The following is a 6,919-nucleotide window of genomic DNA, read 5'->3' on the forward strand; positions in this document are numbered from 1 at the left end:
CCCTGACCCCTTCCTTTCCTCCCTCCCCTTCTAACCCTTTCCTATACACAGTGCCACTTTCTCACCAAGGAGTCCACATGCTATTTTCTCTGCTCTTCTTTATAACCTTTTCTTGGCTGACCTCTCCTTATCTCAAAGGTCTCCGCTAAAATGCCACCTCTGCAGAGAAATCTTTCCTGATGACTCAAACAAAATTAGCCCCTTTCCCAACATTTCTCTATCATTTTACCCCCATTTTATTTACTTCTTTGCTCTCATATCCACTTGGAACTTTCTTCATTTATTGTGTGTCTATTTATTTTCTGTTTTCATGATTAAACCTAAGCTCTACATGAGCAGATACTTTGTCTACACTGCTTCTCACTTCAACCTCTGTCGCTACATTTGGCTCATATTAGGTGCTCAGTAAATAGATGTTGGAATAATAAATTAAGAGTCCTATAAAACCCGACTTCAAAGTGGATTGTAAAGTCTGCATCCCTGAGCTACTGAGAACATTTCAAAACACACAGCAGTCTTGATCCCACACTCCGAGTGCCACCAATTACCGTAATAGAATCAATGTGGCTCATTGTGTGGTCTAACTTGCATTAGAATTACTTGGCTATTTCAGTAATAGTGTAACTTCATGAATTTTTCTCCCTGAAATTCTTATTTAGTAGGTTGAACTGGGGCTTAGAAATTTGCATTTTAACATATTCTTCAGCGATTCTTATGTTCACTAAAACAGAAGCTCTGACTTCAATCACACAGTGCGAATTGCCCATACGGGCAAGGGCATAGCAAGTAATCTGGCTAGGATGGATAAAGTCTAAATATACAATAGTTATTGGCTTTGTCAACCAAAATAACAGAGATGCTTCAAAGATAAAAAAAATATGTTCAGAAATGAGTATTGCAATGTGAGTACATGTGGGTGTGTTCAGAAAGACGAAAAGAAGATGAGAATATTAAGAGATAAAATGAGGAGGGCTACGTAACTTGGTTTGAAACTATCATTTCTGGCTACAAGGATTAATAGCAGGGGTTGTATCAGTCCAAGGTTGGACGTGCAGTTGCTGGGCAGATGTCCTTACAGACATATTTTTTGTGTCAGGTTGTGGTGGCTTTTGTGCAAGGTTGTGGTTTTGGCAGAGTCTTTTGTCTTAATTCTTGTTACCAGGCACTCTCCTTTCGTGGCCTTCTCGGACTCCATTTTGTTAGGATGTCACACAGGTGACTCCATTTTGATTCTGACAACTTTCAAAGTTCCAAGCTGGAATGACCACAAACCAGGTCATTTTTTTTAAAAGGGCATTATTTTATTTTTGAAGGTCACGAGACAGAGGATAATCCTGCTTCTGATTCTTACTAGTCACAGAAAGTTGAATTTTTAAGCATTTGGAACAACAATTCCATTTTTTGTGTAATAGGAACAGAAATGTCTAACTTGCAGGACATTTTACAAGATTAATGAGATAGTGCATGCAAAACAGCAGCATGCCTGATAAAAAGTAGCTTGCGAAATGGCAATTTTAAAATGACAAAGACCAGGCATAGTGGCTCATGCCTGTAATTCTAGCATTTTGGGAGGCCCAGGTGGGAAGATCACTTAAGACCACTAGTTTTAGACCAGCCTGGGCAATATTGTGAGATCCCATCTCTACGGAAAAAAAAAAAAATTAGCTGGGCATGGCGATGTGCACCTGTAGTCCCAGCTACTTGGAAGGCTGAGCCAGGAGCATGACTTGAGCCCAGGAGTCTGAGGCTACAGTGAGCTATGGTCACTCCACCGCACTCTAGCCTGGACAACAGAGTGAGACCCTGACTCAAAAATAAATAAATAAACAAAATTACAAGTTTTTTGTTAGTGATATTTCAGGCAGGCAGAAGCCAAAGACTATAGGCAGTGAACTCAAACAAAATGATTCAAATAAATAAAGAGAGAGGCCATCCATCACTTGCAAAACACACCTGAGGGCTTTTCTACTTGGAGTGCCATAACTATTCAGACTTCTTTTCTGGCTGTCTTTGTTATTGGACTCTTTTCCATTATTTTACACTTATTCCCTGTGAATGCTAGCATCACCTGGGTCAAAAGCCACAGATGGTGGCCTTTTCATCTTATGAGGTTTCATCCTCTCAGGACTGACCTCCTCCTAAATTAAGAGTAATGATCTTAATCCATGATGAGAACTTAACACAAGTCACTTTTTTTTTCTACCCTAGAAAGGAGCACTTCTTAACTCAGAAATCCATCAGGCACTTTTCCATTCATTGATGAATACAATGATAGTGAGTTAAAAAGACAGAAATAGCTGCTGTCGTGGATCTATCATTCTAGAAACAGAAGGAAGGGCATATTCATATTCTTATGAACAGCTCATCCTTCTTTCTGCCTTATTTGCTAACACTCCCTCTGTTTTCATACTAGTTAAAAATGCCAAAATGTCGGATCACTTTGTGCCTTCTAGTCATTATCAATATTTGGAACTTGGACATGAGAAACAAATGAAAAAAAAAAAAAAAGGGATCACCAAAAGAAGAAGTAAAATATTGAATAGCCTTTATTTAAATTTCCACAAAAGCCTCAGGTTTTATTGCAATATAAAAGCCACTGATGTAATGCTTGTTTGATTTGCTTAGCAGGAGCACAATGTGAAAATTCCTTGAGCAGAGAAAACAGCTGGTTTGCCAAATCTGCACATTTGGCTGTACAACTGGCTCTATTGGTAGCTTCGGGCTAGCAATATTTTTTCCTGACAATTTACATGCTGCTCCAGCCCAAGGTGTCTGAAATGAAGACTTTGCATAAACACAGTTAGAAAAGAACTTGGCTCCCACTCCCACTTGGTTAGAACTCTGCTTTGAAAAGGAAATTCACACTGATCCATGGTAATGTGATAAGGTTGAGCCTTTTCAGCACAGATTTGCTATGCAAACCCCATTGTTTTATATGGCATTATGCAAAATATAATGTCAATAATCCATATTGTCCGCTTTAATACTGTTATTCACAATACAGTATCCTGCCTACCTTAGCTACTTTGTAATCCGGAATCCCCCCCCCACACACACACACATTAACACAAGATAACTGAGGAGAAACATGGGTGCATACAAATTGTGCTTCTCTGGCAGGGAGTCACTCCTCTGCTCCTCTCAGACAAAGCATTTTAATTCCTATTTTTTTCTTTAAGAACAGAAAAAAAAAAAAAACAGATCATTTTCTTGGATCTCCAAATTTCCAACTGCTTAAATGGCAGATTTCATCAAACTCATTAAAATTTCTTTGTGGCTAATCACTTTGGGGGCTCAGTTAGCTTCTGGAGAATGTGTAAATAGAATTTTAAATTTATCTGATTTTACTCTAAAATGGGATTAACTATGCACATTTGAAACCGAATATAAGAATGGTATATGCTGTCTTAGGGCTTGCATTTCATTTTGTTAAACAATTGATTTTCCACATTATCCTTAGGTCCCAGGGTCCAATGTGTAAACACATCACAGTGAGATATAAAGTGAGCTAGAAAAAATAATTGAATTACATCAAAATTCTCTAGGGTGGTAAAAATCTATGACACCCATTAAAATTCAGATACTGTAAAAGCAATCAGAATTATTCTATTACAATTATCTTTAAATTGGGAGAATAACAAATTGTATCCTGGGAGACTATGACACAAAAGATTTTATCATTTTTGGAAACTTAGAACAATCGCAGACTTACACAAAAATTGTAAGTACAGTAACAGAGAACTTGTTTCTGAACCATTTGAGAGTAAATCGCTGACCCTATGTCATATTACCAAGTAATACCCCATAAACAAAGACATTCACCCACATCATCACCACAGCACAGTCGTCAAAGTCAGGAAATGAGAACTGATAAATGACTGCCATCTAATCCTAAAATCTCATTTACATTTCAGCAATTGTATGAATAATAATGCCCTGTACAGTCAAAAGATTCAATTCAGAACAACGAGCTACATTCAGCTGTGATCTCTCTTTAATATCCTTGAGTTTGGAGCATTTTCTCTGTCTTTCTTTGAATTCATGACCTTGGCCCTTTTGAAGATCACAGGCTGGTTCCCTTAAAACCATCCTTCAATCTGAGTTTGTGTCATGGCGCCTCATGCTTAGGTGTATTTAAATGATGCATCTTTAGCAGACACATAACTGAAGCGATGCTGTGTTCTCATTCCATCCTGCCTTATATGCCATGTGATTTCCATTTGTCCCATTTTGTTTGTTCAGGTTACACCACTAAATTCAGATGGTGTCTGCCAATTTTGTCCAATGTAAAGTTACTCCAATTTTCTCCAATGTAAAGTTTCTCCAATGTTAAGTACTTAGAAATTATATAAATAGCCCAAATTTGGGTTGTATGGACTCATGGTTTCCTATTTTATTCAATTGTTTATGATCTGTTGTTATGTTTATTTATTTTGATGCAATACTATCCCATATTTGGCCAATGAGAATTGTGTCTGGCTTCTGTATCCTCTTGACATGTTCCCACCATTTTTTGAGTGTTTTCTTGTCTTCTCGCATAACAAGATGCTCCAGGGGCATGTTGAGCTTTCCCTTTCTCAACACTGGAATCAACCATTTCTCCGTGGAGCCCCAGAATGATATTTAGAAGTCAAGAACTGGGTGCTAAATGTGCTTATCGCTGTGGGTGGGACCCCATTCCAAGGTCCTCTAATGGAAAGAGCTGGGCAATATATACGTACACACAAAGTGCATTCATGTTCATATCTACATTTATTTCCATCCCCGTTATATATACATTGAAAAACATGAGTTCACAGCTATATTTATACTTTCAATCCAACATCTTAGAGTTCAATCTAGGTTTCTCCTTTTCCATATTTGTATCCCCATTTCTCTGACAGTGGGAAAACTGTATCCCCTTGTTTTTAATTGGTTTACTTACTTGATCAATCCCCTTGCAGCTAACTAATATCCTGTGTCTGCTGCCATCTTGTCCCCTACACAAATGCCCCTCTTTACCCCTACTCTGACAGAGCCCTCCCATGATTGGTGTCCCAGTATGTGAACACCTTCATCACCCCAGTTGGCCCTGGGACCCCCACCAGACCAGACCATTCTTTTTCATGGATAGCACTCTCACCCCATCCAGGCTCCAAGAGCACCCTCCTGCATAGACATCCTACTCTTCTCCTTTGCCACTGTCCTCTGGGCTAATGTGGCTCCTTCACACTTTGGGCACAGATGTTTACTTTATTCTATTCTACCTAAGGATTAAGATTAAATTAATGTAGAAGAGAAGAGACAGGAAAGAAAGGGAAGGGAAGGGAATCAGATAAGGGAGGGAAAGGAAGAATGAATAAGAGGAGCTAAGATATTCTTCCAAGTTCCAATGTATCCCTGTTGCTATATATTGACAACATACAGCATGACGTCATGATACATTCACATTGCAAATTTGTCATGTGTGAAATGTCCATAACCTTGGATGCTCCTGTATGTCTCTTAAAAAAATGAAATATGTGCTTTTTCTTGAACTTGTAACATTAATGAGGGCTTGACTTGCTCAGATTGCTATTATTTTGCCAGTTCAGTGTTAAGAAGTCATTCAGATGGCAGATATCAAGGCACATTTTGTACTAAACTATGAAAATATATTGAAGGGCACTAGAGAAAGGCTAAAGCTATTATTCAGAGACATTGTAATTTCCATAGTTCATGTTGACATCTACCTCACAATATTAGGAAACAAGTCTTAATTTTTACAACATGGGTTGGTAGTCATATGTAAAGAAATAATAATTAAGAGAAACTGATACTGCCATGATTTATAGCAATATGATTTATTTTTAATAGATATGAGCATTTTATAAAGCAATTTATCACGTCAAAGAAAGCCATATCGTTTCAGAATGGGTCATTTAGTATATTATATTACAGCACTTTACTTATTAGGGCTTTGAAACTATTAAGAAATTTTCTCAGCCAGCATTTTTTTTCTTTGCAAGGATCCTTGGGGTTTTTTTGCATTTCTAGTGAAGTGAATCTATTTCAATATTTAATCACTGTCTGCGTTTAGCAGGTATAGAAGATTTATGATTTTAGCTCATTTCTTTATATTTACATAGTATTTTTTTCTTTATTAGTACCTAGGCTGAACAAGAAAGAATAACAAAATAGCTAATAGGAAAGATATCATTTTCTATTTAATTTTTCTAGATAGTTTATTTGGATTTTCAGATGAAATATACATAGATTTTAGGATAAAACTAGATTCTAATTTGATTTGTGCCAACTTCATGTTACTTATAAAAAGGGTTTATTTTATCGATTATAACTATTTATCACAAAGTCAGGTTCTTGATTTATGACTTTATTTTATTAGGCTTAGAAGCCCTTAACTAAACATAGAATTAGAAAACAAAAGCTTAAATCCTTGGGTCTACTAACTACAGTAACGTTTCATTCCAATTTAAACCCAGTTCATAAAAGATCTCTGTTCTTTCAAAAATGAGGTGAAACACCGATTTTAAGCTCAGTCTACTGAAAATGTGTTCACGGAATTAAAATACTGGCAAAGTTTTCCTCCCTCCCAGCACATGTCTGGCAAATTTAAAGAATTCCCCCAGTCATTGAGAACATTTAATCATCTCTGGCCCTTTCCTGGCCTCTTCATAGCTATCTGGGTTACTTTTTGATTCATAAGGCTTATCTTACCATAACCCGGTATAGGCCAGGTGTCACGAATGAAGGGTTTGCATTCAGCAAACCTTGACGTTTCTTCACAACCACTGAAATGGCAGTCTCCATACCTACCCACACACATCTCCTATACACTTCCTCGTTACTGTTCCACTTTGAAGGGCTGTCATTTTATAACTAAAGACTTAAAAGACTTTTGTGTCTTCTCATTCTCCTTCCCACAAATCTTCTAAATTAT

The sequence above is a fragment of the Microcebus murinus genome, chromosome 28 (genome assembly GCF_040939455.1).
Source record: "Microcebus murinus isolate Inina chromosome 28, M.murinus_Inina_mat1.0, whole genome shotgun sequence".
In the NCBI taxonomy this organism is placed as follows: Eukaryota; Metazoa; Chordata; class Mammalia; order Primates; family Cheirogaleidae; genus Microcebus; species Microcebus murinus.